At 37.5% G+C, this 21,622-nt stretch overlaps 1 protein-coding gene across 1 annotated transcript in view; it reads left to right on the forward strand.

Annotated features, from left to right (window-relative positions):
* Positions 1 to 21,622, forward strand: part of LOC145495875 (uncharacterized) — a 297,135-nt gene that overhangs the window by 134,822 nt on the left and 140,691 nt on the right. The window lies entirely within an intron of this gene.

Raw genomic sequence — 21,622 nt, forward strand, 5'->3', positions numbered from 1 at the left:
GCACAGTGAGCTAGTAGATGCATAGCAATAATATCAATGCGAATAGCATTAGCAAAGTAACTCGCTTTCTCTTAACAAAAGTAAAGGCTTTAAAGAAATTAGTTGCTCAAGTTGATTTGTTATAACTTTGTACAGTTTGTCTTCTAAGAGAGCTTCTGAGAACTTTGTTTGGCCCTGCAGTAAAGATATTGAATCAAAGCAGGTCTATTCTTTTGGGTGATTTGAGCAATCCATTTGCTCTCGTTTATAGAGAAGGAAATAGAGTGTGATTACAAAAGCTTAAAATCTGATAATTTTTTCAATATTCAGTCGTGTATATAATTTGTGAAAAGTGAGGGTTATTTAAAACTTTCATAACTTTTATTCCTCAAGACAAGAGACTTTCAAAAGAAATTTGATATGAAAGCCAGAGTAACAATTTTTCTTGATTGCCAAAACCAACCATTACTTTGTGCTATCTTAAAAACTGCTCTTCCTATCGGTTTAGCTGAATTTGTTTAAAAGTTATTGAACACTTTTTAACCAGTTTTGATTGAAATTATAAGCAGTATACAATATACAATATACACGTTTTTAGCTCGTGTAGGTTAACTTTTGTGTTGTATGTATGTTTATCTGTGTTTTTGTTCGATTTGGTTTCTCAAAAAATGTATCTAGTGTAATCGCCTGTAGGGAATGCCAAAAGTTCTTTAGTAAACATGTTTGGCTATTGCCCAGACAACAGTCAAACTTAAAAATTTGCTGACATCCCAGACATTATACAAGCAATTTGCAATTGTATAAAATAGTAACTTCTCGTAAATTTAACTAAGTAGCACAGCCTAGTTTCTGTAGTATAAGCAGACCGAGAAGTTTTTCAATTTTTTTTTTAAATTACAATTTTTTGTCTCTTTTTAAATTTGGTTTACATTTTTTAAAATTAAAATTAAACACTAAACTAGTAGTAGATCTCTTCAGGTAGTTTTACAAACATACACTCAACGCCTGCATTTAAGCCACACTAGTGGCCATTTCAAAGAGACAAACCACTAAGGTTTTGTCAGATTTATGAAAGGAAGCAGGTGACGTTTTGCAATATTTACACAAGGCGTGACTAAGGTTTTGGCTCACGGTTTTAGCCGCCGTAGTACCAATGAATGCGATAGCGTCCGGCGCTTGCATGTACAAGACGGATAGAGAGGAGAGAATTACGAATTCCTTGCGCGGCTGAAAATGCCGGCTGATATGGAATGACGGTGGTAGAACTCTCAAGGTACAATATGGCGGATTTTACAAAAGAAATTATCTCATCTCTGAAAGTTCCAAGGCTGCTGATTTCTGTTGCAGCATGTTGAGCTGGTAAATTGTGTGTACATAATGTAGATATTAAGAGGCCAACAAAAGAAATCTCTTCCAGAAATTTTGCCTGTTTCCTCAATCTATCAAAAAAACTCTTCCTTCGGTAATCTAACCAAGAAACAATTCAGTTTGTAAGTCTCCTCTTTCTTTTAGCCCAACATCTGTCTCAAAATTCCTTTTGGTGTTTCAACTTTTCTGATCAGATTGATGTGAAAATTTCAGTTTTTATCACATCGATTTACATTAAACTTTGTTTAATTCTTCAAGGATTTTGCTTTACGTCATTAGGACATTATTTCGCAATCTTAGTCTTCATATTCCTTAGTTAACTCCACTGTGATAGACTCCAGGCAACGAAGTTATTTCCACAGACAGGCATCTTTCAGGGAATGATCAAATTCCTCACTTTAATTTTGTAAATATATTTAAGCTGTAGTGCTAACATCGTGTAAGGTATTTAAACAGACAATTATCACTTACAGATATACGTCCAGTACCTTGATTCTGCACATGTTAGTAATGAATATCAATACTCCTTTCTAACTTTTCTCATTTGCCTTACAGTTTAAATATAGTGTATACAAGACAATTTCTGGCAGAAACTACAAAATGCCCAAAATTGCCTTGCTTACAAGTTGGATTATAGTTAAAAATTGTTATTATTGGGACAGTTTTTAACTCTATAAGTACCTTGTAAGTTTTAACGTCTATTTAAAACTATGAATAAGGACTCTTTATTATTATAACAGTAATTATTATTCACCTTGTTACTCAAAATAATGTAATGTTTAATGGGTTTAGTACAACTAAGGTATACATACACATGTATGTTTAGTTATATCTACCGCAGCGCTAAAGTTACTCAAAGGGCCAGTAGCATGATAGCGCTTTTGTCAAGTTTTCCGTGCGACAAAAGGCACTAGGAGTCAAAAGAAAAGCGTTGGAATTATTGCTGATTAATTTGTTTATGATGCAAAAGTAGATTGATTTCAAATAGCAACAAATTAACTTAAATGAAAATTCAAGTTGAGAATGAAACTAACCCTTATCCCACCCAATTTCTTTCCTGGTTACATTTGCATCCCACGAAGTTATTAGTTCTCTTACACATTTCAGCAGAAACCAATTAATTTTCAATCTAAATACAATTTTCAAAATGTACAAATGACTTGCGCGCTATCACGCTACACTGGGGTCCAATGCCATCTTAGTGCAATACTAATTAAATTACATTAGGTACAATACAACGTTTAGTAATGACTTATCCAAAATATTTTAATGTTCAACTCATAGAGAGGTTTTTAACTGACTGTGGTAAAACGACAACCAAGGTAATCACTTTGACTAATCAAAAAGGACACAGACATTCGACTGAAGCAATAGTGAGCTCGAATACGAACTCGAGATAAGATGTGCGAGCGAGGCTTACCTAGGATTGCTTGAAAATGTGGCGCTAGGCTTTTAAACCAATCACTAAGCGTAGCGAGACAAAATCAAAACAAATTAATGTGAATTACCTTGGGAATTTAGGGTAAAAACCTCCGTGTTATATTAGTAAATTAAAGCATTCTTTCTTAATGCATGATATAGTTATAACCTGTCGGTATAAATATTGTTTTATTGTTTAAATGTGCCAGAACTCTAGATGGAACGTAATGATCGTATCTCGAAAGGTGTTTCTGTTGGGAAATCAAAACATGCCACTTAACCATGGTTCGTTTTAAACATTAACTTGCCGTTAGTGTTAAACGTATAAGAAATACGGCGAAGAATAACTTCTCTTCTTATAAATTTTTCCAGTCTGTTAATAACGACTGAAGAGCCTACTTGTAGAGATTTGGATGGAAATGAGGGTGGATAAACTCAGGATTGAATTGATTAAATTAGAAGTACATCTCTAAACTCGATAGTTGAGACATTTGTTCCATCCAGACATAAATGCAATAAATCTGTAAATATATGTTTGTTTTAGAAAAACTCATGTACACGTTTCAGAATGTTAAACTAAATAAAATTACTTTAAATGTCATGGCTGTTAATCTTTTCAGATAGCTTTTATACTGTGAAAAGATGAAGGTAAACGGCCGACCTCGACCTTTTGGTACTGCCCGGTTCTCGCTGACAATGACACTTAATTTCTTTCATTGAATTCTTTATTATCCTCCACCAATTCTTTCTTTCTTTCTTTGCAATCATCTTTTTCACTTTTCACTTCTTATGTCCTTCCTCTTCACGGCAGTTTCCTTCTAATTCTTAATCGGTGAGCTTTGCATAAGCGCAAGTGCACATATCCTTGCTTCTGGATGCCAATTTCCCTTGTTAATGAGGCTCGCTAATCGAGCTTTGTGCCAGTCTGCTCTCAATTTTTCTAGTTCATTTAACAGAAGTATTTGTTTTGTAATACACTTGTAAGCTTCCTCAGAATCACGTTTGATGTTTTTACGCCTTGTTTCTTCTTGGATTTTGTTTAGGCGCTCTTTCTTCCCCTTTTCAGCTTTTCTTTTCTTTGTTTGTTTTTTTTTATCTTCCGTTCTTCATTCCTGTCTTATTTAGCAAACCTTTGAATGCTCGGTCAAGACTTTGCTTTATGCTTAAAAACTTCTCTTATTTGTCTCTGACATCTCCTTTCATTTGAGCAAGTTCCTCTTGCACTGCTTTAGTATACTGATTTTGCTCACTGGCCCATGGCTTAAGTTTATTTCTGTTAAAAAAGTGTCCCCAAATTAGATGGAATGTTAATTTTCTTCCTTTTTCAATTGGGACATAATTTTTTCGAATTTTTTAACACCTTTGGACACAATGCCTATATGATTAGGCCTTAGTTGTGTCGGGGACATTCTCATCAACTTAAAACAGGAGGCTTCAGTTGTTTCAGAAATAAAGAACACTCAAGTCATGCTTGACCTTTTCATAATATTTTTGGGTTTGAAATCTTCCTTTCCTTTCCTTGTAAAGTTATCCAGCAAATAGGGTTGTGCATAGACTACGAGTAGTCCCTCTTTCGATTAGTCCGTCGTGCGTGACGCGGAAGAAAACCGCGAGAAAAAATATGGTGGCGCGAAAGGAGGGACTACCGCCGAAGCCCAAGAGTTTGAATTATGCGTTGCTCTCACAACGCAAAAATATGATTGGCTTATGTTACGAGCGTTGACAACGCTGACAACATTCGAGATACGTGTGACGTCTCGCGGGAATGTTTTGGAACTGGAGCGAATCGAAGTGGTACCAGAGCAAATCGAAGTGTTGGAATCGCGCTTCGCAAGCCGTGATGTTCTTGCGAATCTGCCAACAGGCTTTGGAAAGATTCAAATTTATCCAGTGCTCCGTTTGGCAAAGCCTTCCGCCTCCAACCCGACTGCTAGCGTGTCAGTGATTTCGCCGCTCAGCAGCATCGTCCAAGTCACCGAATGTAAATTCACTGAGTTTGGCCTTTCTGCCGTCCATTTGAAAGATTTAACCGGACTTTCACTTGAAACCGGACATTCACCTGAAACTTTCAACTGCTATCGGCAAACATTTCACCGCAGTTGGATGATCTCCTATGTCAAACACATAATGTAAATTCTTGGTTGAAACTCTGCATTTGAAATTTTCGCAATAACTTTTATATTTACACTTACAGACGCAGCGAAAATCGTTACAAGATGCCTCATTCGCCGTCTTCTTTTTAAAACGTCTGTGGCAGTTTCGCTGAAAAAACACTGAACGAAGATATACTTCTCACGGCATATGTTTTTGCCAGAGCAATTTTATTCAGGATATCTCCCGGGGTTATTGACAACAGGCGATAATAAGAGGACGTCAAGATGAGAAATCCTACACCGAAAAATCACTCGGCCGTGAAAGGGCAAACTCTTGGGCTTAGGCGGATTTCGCGCGGCCATTTTTTTTTCTCGCGGTTTTCTTTCGCGTCACGCACGACGGACTAAGCGAAAGAGGGACTACTCGTAGTCTAGGTTGTGCATGTTTGTACATGTCTGGGAATATTTTGTTGAATTACTTGGGCCTTTCGTGCTTTAGGTCCTTATACAAGTACTTAAAATAGCCTTCGCAGTTACTCTCTGTTCCAGTTGACAATTTTGGTGATGAATTCCAAGGCAGCCGGCATGGAAAAAATAAAATATAAAGAAACATAAATATAGATAATGAAAGAAATATATAATGAGAACAGGCCTCACATTGTCATTCAATTTCTGCCATGCAAATTGTTCAGTTCAAAAATACTTTTTCAATGAAATAGCAAAGAATTGTGTTGTTAAAAGCATGCCAAAAGAAAATAATGCTAAAGAACCCGCAAGACAGGGTACAAACTTAAACAGATACATGACGTGAGAAATGCAAGCAGAGACAACAGGAAACGCAAGCAGAAACAACAGGAATGCTTCGAGGACTATGATTGGAACACTCTATGTCGCACTGATAAAGTTGCGCAATTAAGCATTCAGAAGCTTGACGAGTATCCGTCAGTCATTTCAACCTACAATTAAAGGGCAAGAAAAATGATAAGGGGCGACGGCTCATTGCACATGCCTTGATCAGAATGGGTGAGGTACTTGATACCCATGTCTCTCTCCAGCGGCACGAAGTACTGCAAGATGATAACAATGACGATGATATGGACAGCAGTTCTGATGCGGAAACTGACAGCGAAGATGATATCGTTATTTCGCATCTTTTGCAGCTCTGATTCATCGGAAAGCGAGAGTGATTCAAAAGGAAACCAACAGTGACAGAGTACCTGTTGTAGCACAGGTCTCTGGCCAAACCCGATCTGGGCGCAATATTGTGAGGTCGTTCTCTCACTGTCGTGACTTTTTTTGTATTAGTTGACCCACGTAAGTGGACTGTTTGGAAGTGTTCACCGGTATGTAGCCCCCCTACTCCTATGCCTATTTATTTCTGTGACCCCCCTCTTCATTTCTCAATTTTTTGATGATTCCCCCTCTTTATTTCCAGCACCCTCTCCCCCCTCCCCTTCACCCCCAAGGCATAAATATTGAATGGTCCCTTATTGTTCGGTATACATAAGAGCCTTCTCGAGGGGACAGACTTTTAAGAAGGATGACCGTGACAGATTGCAACGGCTACAGGGAACAAGTGACTTTCGTCATTATTCTGCGCATGTCAGTGATGTTCGCTCACCGTCGTCCGCTCCGCACCGACCGGAAATGAAATTACCATTCAGTGCGTGGTTACCAAGGGTTACCTTTTTAACTCTCATATTATACATGTGGTCGTCTGGTGTTGGTTTGTCTGCAGACCAAGAGTAACATAATAACATGTAGTGTACAGTCTAACCTCCGGTTGCGACCACCTCTCGTAAGCGACCAGTTTTTCAAAATACCAAAAGTTTCCAAGTCAGATCATTATGTTTGGAACCTCTTGTAAGCGATCACCTCTCGTAAGCGACCGCAACACTTTTAGAGCTAAAAGTTTGAAATTTCCTTTTGTTTTTAACCTCCAGTGAGCGACCTCTGAACACATTATAGACCGAAAATTGGACAACAAGACACATTCTAAGGTGTTGTAACACCATCGCATTCCTAGGTAGTACAAGAGATAGAAACTTTGTCAACGAAAAGTACCGGTTTTTCTTTCGAAATCGACTTTTCTGATGAATAAGACATTTCAAACATGGGTAAGACTCTACAGTTACCATATGCTAATGACGAAAAATTTTGACCAGCAAAAAGGTCTGAGCTCTCGATAGCGACCACTTCCTGTAAACGACTACCTGGGCTTGACATTTTGGATGGTCGCTTACAGCAGGTTCAACTCTAGCATTTTTATTTTTACTACCAAAAACTTTTTTTTTTCGCGAAAATCAAAGTGAAACGTCTTCGAAAAAATAAACTTTGTCATATTTACATTGCAAGCGTAACTTGACACCTTATAATTAGTTTTCACGAGTATGGCAAAATTAGAAACGGACAATATGTTTGCCAAAGGAAAAGAATAAATTTAAATTCAGTCATTTGGATGGCGTTTAATTAATTAACTTTTAACGTATAACAATCATACGCATGGAGACCTGTAAAATATAATGTTCAACATCCTGCCTTTTGTCAAAACGTTGACAAAACCGAGGAAAATATTAACCTAACAGTCGAAGCCGCAATAACGTCCTGTTGTAGATGTGTATTCAACATTCAGACCAACTTAATCACGAAAAAATATGAACAAAAAAACTAATTGAGATGGAAACAACAACCTCGATGTTTAATTCATAACAAGGAACCAAAACAAAGCTGGGGAACACGGTAGATGTCGACGAAGTTGACGGTTTTTATTTGAGTGATTGTAAAAACATGAGTTTGCAACGTTTCTTTCATTGGAATAAAACATGCACCCAGGCCTACAAGAAGAAATTCTTTCCTGTAGGCGCGGTTGACAAACCCGCAGATAGGAATATTTTGTTTACATAATAAGTGCGTAATTAAAACAGGATGTCTGACATAGCTATTTATTCAATATTCAGGTTAACTAATCTTGAGCCACCTTGAACAAAACAACACTATATTTTAAACATTAAAACAACGAAATTTATGTTGAAATTTTCAATAAAGAACAAAAACAAAGGCGGAGAACACGAAAAATGCCATGGGAATTTGAGGTTTTTTACTGAGTGAAAGTAAAGACATGAGTTGTTGCTTTATCGAAAAACAAATAAAAGGTCTTCGGAAAAAAAAAGAACTGAAGAAGTTTCCCATATTTACATCGCAAGCGTAACTTGGCGCCTGAAAATATATGTCTTTTTCTTTTTCATTTAAGAGTATGGCAAAATGAGATGCAGGCAATCTGTCAATCAGTTTGCAAAAGAAAAAGCATAAATTTAAATTCAGTTTTTTGAATGGCGTTTAATTAATTGACTAACTTTTAACTTATAACAATCGCATGCATGTAGGGCTGTAAAATAAATTGTTCAACAAAACCGGGAGGAATATAGTTAAGCTAACAGTCGAAGTCGCAATGACGCCCTGATATAGATATGTATTTAACATTCAGGCTAACTTTATCACGCACAAATCTAAACAAAATAATAATAATAATAATAATAATAATAATAATAATAATAAGATGAAAACAACGAAATCTATGTTTAATTCATAACAAAGAACCAAAACAAAGATAGGGAACACGAAAAATACCGTCGAAATTAAAGGTTTTTAACTGAGTGATTGCTAAAAACATGAGTTTGGAACGTATCTTTCATTGGAATAAAACATTCACTCATAAACAAGCGCAAGAACGAATTTCTTCTTGTAAGCTTAGTTGAGAAACCCGCAGATATAAATATTTTGTTTACATAATAAGTGCGTAATTTAAACGGAAAGTCTTAGTAAGAGCAAGAGGAGTCAAACTGACATGAGAAGAAATATAGTTCTGAATGACAGAGACAAAACACGCCATCTCTTATTAAAGTGTTGACTTGAAATGACCTGTTATCTCGACTTCACATGGCCAGCTGGTGCTAGCTGATTACTTTCCATAAGACTTGAGAACTGAAGACGTTCGTTGTGGTGTAAAAATGAATGTTTCTGCGCTCCTCATTCTTGTGTCATCGATTTCAATAATGCTTCATCCAACGCAAGCGGAGGGTGAGTTCGAAAACTTCCTTACATTTTCATTGATAGCCTTTAAATCGCGTTTTATACTTTCCTGCTATGTGTATCCTAGCATCCATTTGTCTGGGCTGGCATCCCAAACTCTGCCTCATAATCGGATTGAGTTTGTTGTTGGTTCTTTTCTTCAACCTCTTCTCGTTCATCTTTTCATCCATGTACTCCTATTCTCCTCTCTTCGTAAAAACCGACATTCTTAAATTCCAATTTGATCAAGAATCCGAGTTTGTCTCGGTTTGTCTGTAAACACCCTCAATATTTTCATTCAGTTAGTATTCGCAAAGATCACGCAATATTGTCATGATAACATTTTCTCAGGTAAAATTGACACCATATTTCATTAATCACGCACAAAAACGGAGAAAAATACGTTTTTCGGGTAACATTTTATCTTCTGTCTGTCTCTTTTGCGAAAGTAATGTCGGTCCTTAACTGATGATACGCGAAAAGTATAAAAGATAAGACCTATGCAAAAATATAATTGTTCTATTTGGTTCAATAGTTTTCTTGATAAGTTGTTTGATCTTGTTTGAGGCTTCTGTGTTGACAGGGCACCCTGCTGGAGTGGTCCATGCCACGTGCATGCGCGATTGGCCAATCTCCTAGCCAGGGAGGTGGTCAGAGGACTTCTGGCCGCTGGGACTCTCTCTGAGTCAATGCGGGCACGTTTTTGCGAATTCGGTTAGATATATATGATTTAGATCACAGTCTTTTGTGATAATTTGGGAACCTAATCTTCTAAAAGTTGCAGTTCAGTCATTTTTGTCTTTGTCTTTCCTGGAAGCTTTCTTTATTTAGCACTCTTTGGTATTTTAAAGGTTAGTTCTTGCAATGTCAAAATATTAGAACAGGTTGTGAGATAAAGAAAACTTTTTTTAAAGAGATTTCAAGTTCTTAATGCATCGCTAAGTTTTCCATAAATAACATTTGAATGAATTTAACGGAATTGGTTGCAATTTGTCTCCCAATTTTGTTGCGCGTGTACGAGATAATCTGCACGAGACGTTGTCTAGTCTAACACTTACTGAATTGAACAAGTCTCGCAACGTTTTCGTTACAGCAATCGTTATAAAAAGTAGAATTTGATTCCTCTTAATGCAACGTCGCTGCATTGAAAACGATGCAAGACATGTTTATTGCAAGGGACGTTACGTTGGGTGATTTTTCACCCATCTTGTGTCGCAACAAAATTGCGAGTTCCCTTAGTATAAACCAGTGTAAGAGCGCTTTAGGGTTTCGACACGATTGCCGACGGATAATTCTTTACAAAACGCCTTGCGAGAAACTGCTACACCAATTTATCCTGTAGCGTCGTTACGTTCTTCAAGATGATTCACCCCGTCAGCGCATAAATAGAGATGAAGATAGGAAGGAATCTCAAAACCAGCTGTTTTCTCATTCAATGGAAAAAAGGGATTTGTAGATTGCGTGTCTGCTTTGTATGATATCGCTTAAAGAAGGATAATGCTGACAAGGTATCTGACACTCATTGCTTCGTTGTTTGTGTGATCTTTGCAGAAAATCTCTCAAAAAATCTTCGAAATGCAGGAGGCGTTGAGTTAAAATGGCAAATAAACGAAATGCGGACTTTCTCCTTATAGCGCTTTAAAAATCTCCTACTACATGTAATGCACTTGATAAAAAATATATTATCTGATGAACATGAATATGAACTTTGTGCGTGGGTTTGTCGTTTTAATATTCTGCTATGAAGGAAATTATTCTTTGTCACGGTATTCTCTATACCATCAAAACAAACAAATACAGCTTCTTACAGGTACAGGATCATAACTAAAAAACAGACAATCGACCATTTTAAAATAAAGGAAGTTGTTGCTAATAACATGAGGACTACACTTGAAACATTTCCGGTTCACAACAGTATAACAATGTATAAAATTACCGGTTGTCCTAATTGTCCTAAAACCCCTAAATGAAGTCATTTGATGCGGAAAAAATCTTTGATCTTTACTTATGTTGAGGTCTTTATGGTAGGCTGCAATGTGGTTGTCTCTTGAGCCAGCAAACACGTTTTTTAATGAATTTGTTTTTGCTGTTTTCTCGTCTTTTTTTATACTATTTGTCCTTCTTTTTCGGCCCGAGCGGGTCAAATTAACCAGCTCTAATCTCGTACTCAGATCTCACTCTGTTTGACGCTGGCCATGGAAGAGCTGGTTTAATATAGGAGTGGGTTTGAACCCAGGAGTTAAGTCACTTGACTCTGAAGATGACTTCCGCTCAGGTTGTCGAAACGTCAGTCACCAACACCAGTTCTTTTCAGAACTACCCTCACTCTGACGATCATACTATACGAACAGCTGGTTTAATCTCGAACCAGCCCATGGGGTTTCCCATGTCCAGGAAAAACGTCTGCATTGCAAGTTATTTTAACGAAAGTTTTTTTTTTTTTTTTAATTTTCGACGACTCTCTAAAAAACAATGTTTGGCGTTGTGGTTGCAACTGAACACAAACATTAAACTACTGCACGATGGTAAAGTAAAATAATTCAAACCGTCAGCGAATGTTTAAACACAAAGACAAGTAACAGAAAACGAGTGAGAAATAGTGAAAACTTTGGACTCGCTCACTCCGTCGCCGATATTTCTCCGCTTCATTTAACATGGCTACAGCAACCAAATTCTGACTTGCTGAGAACATCAAGGAAGAGGGGTGGGAGGGGAAAGGGGGAAGGGAAGGGAGGGGCGGCTTCCAAAAGAATGTAAGGAGAAAATGAAACAACATCATAACCTACCCCCTCTACATACGTTCTATGAGCCATGCATGCCTTATTACACAGTTGGTGTCATAGCTTTTAGCAACTTTCTTTTTTCAATCAAAAGCTTTTAGCAATTTTGTTTTGTTCAATCAAATACTGAAACATTCTTTCCCCGTTGAGTCAAGCCTCTAATCACGGAAATAATGCCGTTGTTTACGGTGGGCCAAAACTCAATGATTCCCTCACCAGCCTCTCCCAAGATACGGAAGTTGACTGAGGTTTTGTAACGGAGGCGCCACATACTTTCAGTTTGATGTATTCTACATTTCTTTATTGTTTTTCTTTGATTCTCTCCTTGTTTGCTTATCGTTTTGTTCATAGGTCTAGTATTCGACAAAAACTTTTCATGTCAAGACTATTACCTTTTTCACGATTTTTATTTTATTGGTATCCTTTGATTTCAAGATTGACAGTTTGACACTGATTGTTTACGGCGCCATGGCCAAATGAAACCTTTCAACATTTAGCCTAGCAATAAGAGGGCGAGGTTTCCTAGGTTAGGATACTGTTCACTGCCATCTAGCAGTTAATTTGCTTCTGTACGGTGCAAGAACAGCATTTTATAAAGCCTCTTTTTCTCTCCATATAAACTTCATACCTTCAGAACCTAGCCAACGGCTTTCTTATTCTGTAAGTATGAGTCTGGGCTTCACGCTGCTTGTGATGTGTCGGATGTCTTGTGAACTGGACACTCAGCAATGTAGAAGCGAATATTCCATCCGCGGCATGATGTTAAAAGAGCATATCTTCATGGCCAAGAAAACTGCAAACTGGTTGAAGTGTGTAGACAAGTGTAACCATGATATCAGATGTCAAAGCTTTAACTACGTCATCAGCCAAGGCATATGTGAGTTGAACAACCGCACCAAAGAAGCCAGACCTGAAGATTTTGTTCCGGACAGCGATCGGTTCTATATTAAACGATTAGATGGAAGAGGTATTGTTTTTCTTTGAGTGTTTATCTTTATCATTTTGAAGGAGACGCAGTCGTATCCCAGAAAAAGTGCTCAAGACCTTCTGGCATTTCAAAGACAGCTAACAAAGCCCGCAGTTTTTCGTCAAGCGAACTAAACAATAGTAATGTTTAGTTATGACAGAAAAGGCTGAAATAACAACTCATTTGCTTCTTTAATTTTTAGTTCTTCTTGGGTCAGTTTCCGAGTTGCCAGCTGAGTCGTGCGCCGAGATCAGGGCGAGTGAAGGAGAAGAAGCAGTCAGCGGTAATTACTGGTTCGATTCAATTAAACCTGACGAGGTAGTCCTGGCTCGTTGTGACATGTCTAAACTAGGTAACTAGAAGTTCGGGGTTTTACTTCGATTTATTACTTTCAAACTTCTTCCAATAAGCCTCGTCTACGTGCTATAAAATGCCTCAATCTCCAGGCTGTTTCTATGATTAGAGACTCTGTATTCTACAAAATAAGGCATATTTGCGATGCGTACAACCTTGCATTGGCGTTAAATCAAATTTTTAAGAACTTTTACATATAAGTTATGTGAGCTTTCTATCAAGGTAAAAACCAGGAGTGTATTTTAATAAAACCTTCCAATAAGCGCCCCCATAGCGAAAATAACGTTCAAGACATGGAAATAGACTGTTTAATTTATGAGATGCTCTTCATAAAGGAGAAGCCTAGCTTTAAAATTCAATCATGCTCCATCCGCGCAAAACTACTTGTTTAGAGTTAAACCAGCAATAGCATTTATGAAGGTCAAGAAGCCGAGAGCTACAAAGATGGGTTTCAGGTCTGCTATCTTCTCTCGACTAATAATCAGCAGTCAAACAGGCTCTATCTTCCCTGTGCAACTGACAGCGGGTGCCCAGAACCAGAAGATTCCCACCAAGCAAAAAATTGCTTGTGGAACAGATATATTTCAAGGAGCAGATCCGTTGCTATTCCCTGACTGGATTATGATAATGATGGATATCTGATAAAGATGTTTGTTTTTCTTTATAAAAAGCAAATAATTTTGAAAGTTAGTTAGTTAGTGATCTCTTATGCCTATTTGCTCCGGGCCGGGCTCCGTCAAATATAACAACATAAACAGTTGCATTTTAATCCTTTCAATCTTATTTTCTAAAACAGATATCGATGACTGTGCAAGTCATCCCTGCAAGAACAACGGAACCTGCACAGACCGAGTGAACGGATTCAACTGCAGCTGCGCAGCAGGATTTAATGGCACACAATGTGAAACAGGTGACTGTAGCCAAAATTCATTTGTCTTCATATGTTAGGATGTTTTTAAATCTCTTTCTATTTCTCTTGAAGTGCTTTTAAGCCGCTTGAAAAGGACAAGTTGTTGTTGCAGTTGTTTATTTTGCAAATATTGTTGCTGTGGGTTCTATCATATATGACCATTATATGATAATAGATTTTTGGCCAAGGAAAGCACTTCTGTAAAAAGCTGGCGAAACTTTCTGGTTACGGAGATCAGTACCGAAATCTGTTACAGGGAATTATCTTCAGAGACGCCAACAGCAATTAGAACTTAGGTCCAGCGATATCGTTTTAATCCAAGAACCCAACCAAACAATATTTTACAAGGCACGACTCTTTAAGGCCAAAACACAATTCTAAAGGATTACGTAAAATTATTAAAAGTCTTAACTTAACATTATCTAACACATTTCAGGAAGCTCGATTACCTGTTACGGAATTGGTCGTTTGCAACATTAATAAGTTTCAAAACAATACAGTTATTACAGTTATGATCTACAACAAAAATAGCAGGTGTTTGTTACGGTTAATGAACTGGAATAGTAAACTATAACTTAGAAATGCAAAATGAACTAAAACAAATATATCTAAGGCGAATATGTAAAATATACGAAATAATCTGGTTTTCTCTCCTCACAGTTATTAACCTTCTACCTTTTTCCTTTAAAACAGATATTGATGACTGTACAAGTCATCCATGTAAAAACAACGCGACCTGCACAGACCGAGTGAACGGATTCAACTGCAGCTGTGCACTAGGATTTAATGGCACACAATGTGAAACAGGTAACTATATCCAAAATTCATTTCCTTTGATTTTTAAACTGCTTGAAGAGAGGAGAAACAGATATTTTTGCTTAAGCATTTTTGGTTAAAGAAAAGCACAATTTTTTCGACAACTTTCTTTTTTCTCCATAATTCTGTCCAATTGACCTATCCAATTTGTGGTTTCTATCGTATACCGTAAAATCCCAAGTTGAAGCCCTGGGATCATATATCGTCATAAGGGGTTTTGTGTGGGCTTAAAGACCGGGGGGGGGGGCTTATACCCGGGAGGCATATAAGTGGAATAAAAATAATGTTTCGGAACGACGAGATAAAACGTAACTGAGCAACGAATTAAAGCTAACAATGCATACCATTACATTTAGAACTAATAGATTTATAATACATTTATTGTGCGTCACAATAAACGGAGAGTATGTTTCAAAAACATCTATAAAACACTAGTGTGACTGGAACAACTGGAACGGAACAGAACGTTATCTGATTTATACATTAGATGGGCTCGTATCGCGGGGGAGGGGGGGGGGGGCTTATATCGGGAATAATATCTCTGTTAGCAAATAGAAGGGTTTATATCCGGGGAGGCTTTAACGTGGGATTTTATGGTATGACCGTTATTAACTTTCTACCTTATCCCCTTAAAATAGATATCGATGACTGTAAAACTCATCCCTGTAAGAACAACGGAAACTGCACGGACCGAGTGAACGGATTCAACTGCAGCTGTGCACCAGGATTTAATGGAACACAATGTGAAACAGGTAACTATAGCCAAAACTAGCTAATTTTTATTCATATTCTACGGGTTTGAAGCTCTTTCTTTATCGGTTTGAAGTGTTGTATCTTTTAACTTCAAGCATAGTTTTGTTATTGAGTTTTGTTGTTGGTTCTTGCAGGTTCAATCGAATGTGACCGTTATTAAGTTTCTGCCTTATCACCTTGAAACAGATATCGATGATTGTGCAAGTCATCCCTGTAAGAACAACGGGACCTGCTCAGACCAAGTGAACGGATTTAACTGCAGCTGCGCACCAGGCTTTAACGGAACACAATGTGAAACAGGTAATCGTAACAGCTAACTTCACCAACCTTATCGTTCGTGTACATAATAAGACAGCAATGTTCACAAACGATTGGGAGCCAATCAAAAGGTGTATTTCCTAGGAAAGGAAAACAAAGAGAAATTCGTCTTTAAATATTAATGCCACGAGGAAACCAAAAGATAAACTAGGTTTTCTTTGGAGTTGCTGCCAGAAATTTTGATCTTTTTTTTTTTCTTTTTTTTTGTTTTCAACAGGATTTTTTTAAATTCTTTCTTTGCAGCATTTCCTTGTAAAAGTTTCCCTGTGAGCGGACGCACGGCCCAAAGTTACACGTGCTTAAAACACTTTGGGGTGTGGTTCCACGGTCATAACCTTCTCTTTGGGGAAGAGGGGACAGATGGGGAATTGATAGTGACTCTTTCCATGTTACTAGCCAAGAACATTTTTTTACTACTCAAGCGTTGAGTTGGCTACCTTATTACATGAAATTTTCGCGACACGTTTATTTCGCGATTTCGGGTTGCGCATATTTCGCGACACTTTAATTCACAATTTTGCAAAATTTGTATTTTGAGTCACTTTAACTTTGCGTTTTTGAGTAACACATTTTTTTTTCCCTTGGCAATGTTATCTAAACATGTCTTTGAATTTAGTAAACTGACTTTATCAAAGGTGCAATAACGTCAAAAGTAACAAAAACGCAATGGCGGGACTATATGTCAATAGTAACATAATGTGTTATGTTCCCGACACTTACTTATTTGCGTCCCTTTAATTTCGCGACTTTTTTTAATTGCGAAATTCGCAAAATTAACGTGTCGCGAAAATTTCAGGTAGGTCCAATAACAGCAGAATTACTAGCAAGACTTGAAAGCTCAACGCAAGCCACTCTCCTTAATACATAACGTTGGTAATTACACTGTATACTATACTTAAACTAGTTTCAAGAAAGTTCCAGTTCCCGAAAAAACTTTCAAGACTCTGTTTTTCTCTGAGACCCCCAAGACGTCATTGCAAAAGCTGTCGAGACTTCTTCACAGACAGGCGCCAGCAAAACAGCTATCTGAATAATACTGTAAACTGTCGTTGCCGAAATTCGACTGCTAAAAACGGCTGATTTAAATGTCAAAGGAAATAAATCTTTCTCATCTAATTATCTCCGTAGTGGTAAGTTTGTAAGTATGCATACAACGACAAATCACTCATATATTGTTACGCTAAATAAAATGTTATCCCTTTACAGTTCCGCACTATTTTGCGTATGAAAAAATTTCGTAACAAAAAAGAGCATTGATGTGTGCTGTCTTGTTTCTTTCAACAAAATTAACATGTTCAGTTCCCCGTTTACGTACCACACAGCGAAACGTAGACATACGTGCTTAATAGCACATGCCCGGTACCATGATATGTCCACAATGAAATTTTGACATTGTTTCCGAGAAAGTGTAAATTTTGTGTTTGCCTTCCTTGAAGAAGACAGAACTAGTTCAGCCAATTTCATTTTGTTGACTAGCCAAAGTGGCTAGTGGAAATTGAAAACTTACTATATAGCCAAGCCTAAATTTCTACTAGTCTGTGGCTAGTAGGCTCCCGTTAGTGTCGAGCAGTATTGAAAGTGAAGACATCTATTTTTTCTTAGACGAGTGAACGAGTTCAACTGCGGCTGCGCACTAGACTTAAATGAAGCACAATGTGAAACAGATAATCGCTGTAGATAACAGCAGGTAATACCACATGCAAGTAATAGGGCTGAAATGTATACAGCCGATCGGCAAAAGGGTCAGAATTGTGTGGTTGATATCACTGAAAGTTTCCCCGTTAGCTGGCCACACGATTACTCTAATAAAATGTATCTGCTAAAGGCGTTTTCTATAGTCCGTGTAATCATTTTAGAAATGTGAAAACTTTGGAGTGGATTTAAGGCGCCAATTCTGCTGATTTTCTTCGTAACAAGGCTCTCTTGAGGTTTTTCTGATTTTTTTATTATTATTATTATTTTAATGTGTTAAGTAGTTTATTTCCACCAGAATTCCCTTTTATGCTCGTAATGGGACACTTAACCATTGATGGTGACATTGAAATACTAACACTTACATCCCTTTGTTTTTAGACATTGACGAGTGCGCTGCACAGGTCAACCCATGTGATGCTGTAGCAAACTCTGAGTGCAAGAATACGGATGGATCGTACAACTGCCAGTGCAAAGATGGATTTGTAAAGAACGGTCCTAATTGTGAAGGTGCAACACAGTTTTTATCATTAGTATGGATATGTTATATTTTGTTTTAATTAGCTACAGTTACTAACTTTGTTTCTCGTTATGTAAGGACGGTTTGCCACATTTAAGAATCTTATTCAACAAGTAGGCATGTATCAGGAAAAAATAATGAATAACCCATATGAAGTTAGAATCCACTACATAGTTGATTAAAGTATCCTACATGGTATTCCTCCAGCGGTTTATCCAATGCCAGAGAGTAAACATACCTTAGTGGAGAAATACTGGCGCTGATTGCGATGTTCTCGCACTTAGTGCCGATAAATATTATCGCCTGAAGGACAAATTTTATTCACCTATGGCTTACCTACAGGTTACCCAACGATCTTTGAACTGGAAATTTAAAATGTAAATGTAAATATGAAGATTTTCTCGTATAAACAGATAAAAAGGTGGTAATTAATACCTATTGTAGAAGCTATATTTCGGTGGCGAGATCTTTTAACAACCTTGTTCCCAGGAAAAATGGAAACGAAGACAAATCATATAGAAATGTTTGTGCATGACCGGATGTAATAAAGTGATGTAAAATTGAACAAAATATATGAAGTGACTGTATTCAAATTACAAGACAAATCATCTAGAAATGTTTGTGCATGACCCAGGCGGTGTTGGACACGACTTGCAAAGCATGCCGGGAGAAATTTTCCCTGGAGCTCATTTTCATCTGATCGCTGAACGGCAAACATCTCCACGAGCTGATGGTGATGTGGAAATATGACTTATAGGAGGTTCGTTCGCATCCGATGCTGAAAGAAATGTGCAATGACATCCATATGAAATGTTCCGCACGCCAAGTAATAGCTGTAGATGACTTCTGCTCAATTTACAAAGCCACCATTTTCAGTGCTAAACAGATGATTTTAGGAATCGAAGCTTCGCGGCTCGTCGAATTTGTACGGTCATTGAAAGATAAATTATGTGTGAAGTGTATCAGTGTATCGCTGACCATCAACATGGTTGTTGACAGATATTATGTTTTCGTTCGACGATATAAAGAGAGCTGAGAAGTAAAACCTACGAAGGAAAGGGTTGAATAATTCGAAATCAAAGCAATGTTTTGTCCTTGAAAACTTGTGTAAAGCTTGATTAATCGAGTTTCGCCCGCTGTATTTCCTTATTAACCAAAAGGAGTCATAAACAACTTGCTAATGAGCTATGGCTCTTTCAAAATAACGAAAATAATTTGCATTAAATGGAATTAAAAAACTAGAAGCTTAATGGGAGAAGTAGGGTATGTTTTGCTTCAATGTAAGAGGTAAAAAAATAATTGTATTCGTCCCCTGTACCAGGTCACACTTCCAGCAAATTCTTGTTCAACTTACAAATCCAAGATTAAATATGTGCTGTGTGGATCTATTTTGTGGACAATAACACGATTTTGGTCTTGTTCAACTTCCTTGAATGTGTTTAAAGTAAAAGGTCGACAAATGACTTTGCCTCAGACATTGCCACTGGCAATACCACTGTTCAAATTGATGAGAGTTTGAGATTTCTCTTTGCCTAGTGCTTAGGTGTAGGATGTGACTTGTATCTGCTCCAAGTGTCCATTCCTGGGTTCTCAGTACATGTGAGGCCAGGTAAAAGGGAAATCAGGCTCAATGGAAAGAAGGCTTGGTTGAGTTACATGAAATGAATGCTTTGGACAAATAATATACCTCATGCCATTTAAAGTGGTTGCAACAAAAATTGCAGATGGAAGATGTGAAAAAAAAAAACTGACTTACGTTTACTTACAAATAATAATTCAATTCCAAAGTATGCTTTTTAAACTGAATATTTGCAAAGTACTGACAAGCACAACAAAAAAAAAACAGCAAAATAGCACAAAAACCATATTCTGGAAACAGCAGCCAACATTAAGTTCACTTATAAAATAATTAGTAAACTGGAAGACTGTGAATGATAGGCACGGTCAATTAGCAATGACTGAATTGCTCATGGTCCTGTGCCTTCATTGCATGTCCTCATATCACAACTCTGCTGAAGTTTAAGGTTCAATGTAACTTGTGTAAACTAAGGGGAGCTCCTTACCCAGAACAGTGCTATGCAGGTCATTTGAAATATCTATCAGTTTAAAATTTATTATTTACTGCAGGTCCTGTGGTCAATAACGCAGTGATCATGTACCGATATTAACATTTCCTACATTGGCTGTTAAATATTTTGCCAAAAAGAGTCTCCACAGCACTTCCTCGTGTTGACTCGTAATGACTGTGACCAACTGAATTCAGAATAATCTAGCATGTAGCTGTATCCTAGATCATCTATAGTGTGATGTTTTGACTGAGATAACTAAATTGTAACAACATGTTAAAATACAAGTAGATGCACTATACTGAACACTCGCAGTATCTCCTAAAACTTGGGATTGCCATGCAGCTTTCTAAGTAGTCACTTGCATTGTGTCATTATATATTCAGTTTTGGTCTATTCCATTCTAAATTTGATATCCTAAACAGCAGCACGCTGTAGCTTTCCTTGTTAGATCACTACAGTGTAAGTGGATAAATTTGGTTCTTGGGAAATATAGCAAAGTTGATTCCAAGCCCATAGCCTTTTAAAATACCAGCGGGTAATTCAGCATTTGCTTCAAACACACTGGCTGGTTCTGCTCCTGGTGGGTTGACAATTATGCGTAACTATATACACGAAACACTTATTATTTATTGATGTATAGTCTCCCACTACTACCAACATTCAAAGAAAAACAAGCATAAAAAAGTGGGAGATCAAAAATAATCAGCCATAGACGACTGAACAATAACATCCGATCCAAGAGTAGTAAATTTCTGTTAGAGATAACAGACAGGCAGTGATCATGATAGTGAAAATTCACTGTAAATGAGATGATATCTTTAATGGACTAGCATCCAAAGCAGGATCCAAAAATCTTGAACATCGGACAAACAAACGGATGACAAACGCACTACAAAAAAAAAAAAAACATAACAAGAAAACATCAAGATGTAAATGGAACAAGCCAAGCCACAAAATAACAAGGGTAGAAATCAGACAATCACTCCCGCGAAATACCGCGAACATCTGACAAATCAAGGAAAATGCCCCAACTTCAAGTCCGATTTTGACCATTGAAACGACGGGGCCCGCCTGGGTCCGCCGGACTTTTCTTAAAGTTAAACTCTGGAACTAAAGTTTCACACAAAAAAAATTCACAATACTGATCCCTGTTACCCTGCAAACGACCAAAAGAATATCCATGTCAAGCGCGTGTGGTAAACAAACGTTTTCAACATAGCATGATTTCCATTGACTAGTTCTGATGCAAAAATTCCTTACCTGCACTTGAGGCGAGGCTAATAACTGGTCTAGATACCACACTAGCAGCTCCTAGAAAAAGTTCGTTTGATTCTCATGATGAGTGCAGAAATCGGTCGAGAAACGACAACCTACTCTCCATTCGCAACGAAAAATGTGTGCGCCATTGCTCCGGCTGAGACGACATATGATCGGTCGAATACTGTCACGTGAACCGTGTCCAACACCGCCTGTACATGACCGGAAGTAATAGATTGAGATAAAATTGAACAAAATA

Source organism: Orbicella franksi, chromosome 8 (assembly GCF_964199315.1).
Source record: "Orbicella franksi chromosome 8, jaOrbFran1.1, whole genome shotgun sequence".
NCBI classification, from domain to species: domain Eukaryota; kingdom Metazoa; phylum Cnidaria; class Anthozoa; order Scleractinia; family Merulinidae; genus Orbicella; species Orbicella franksi.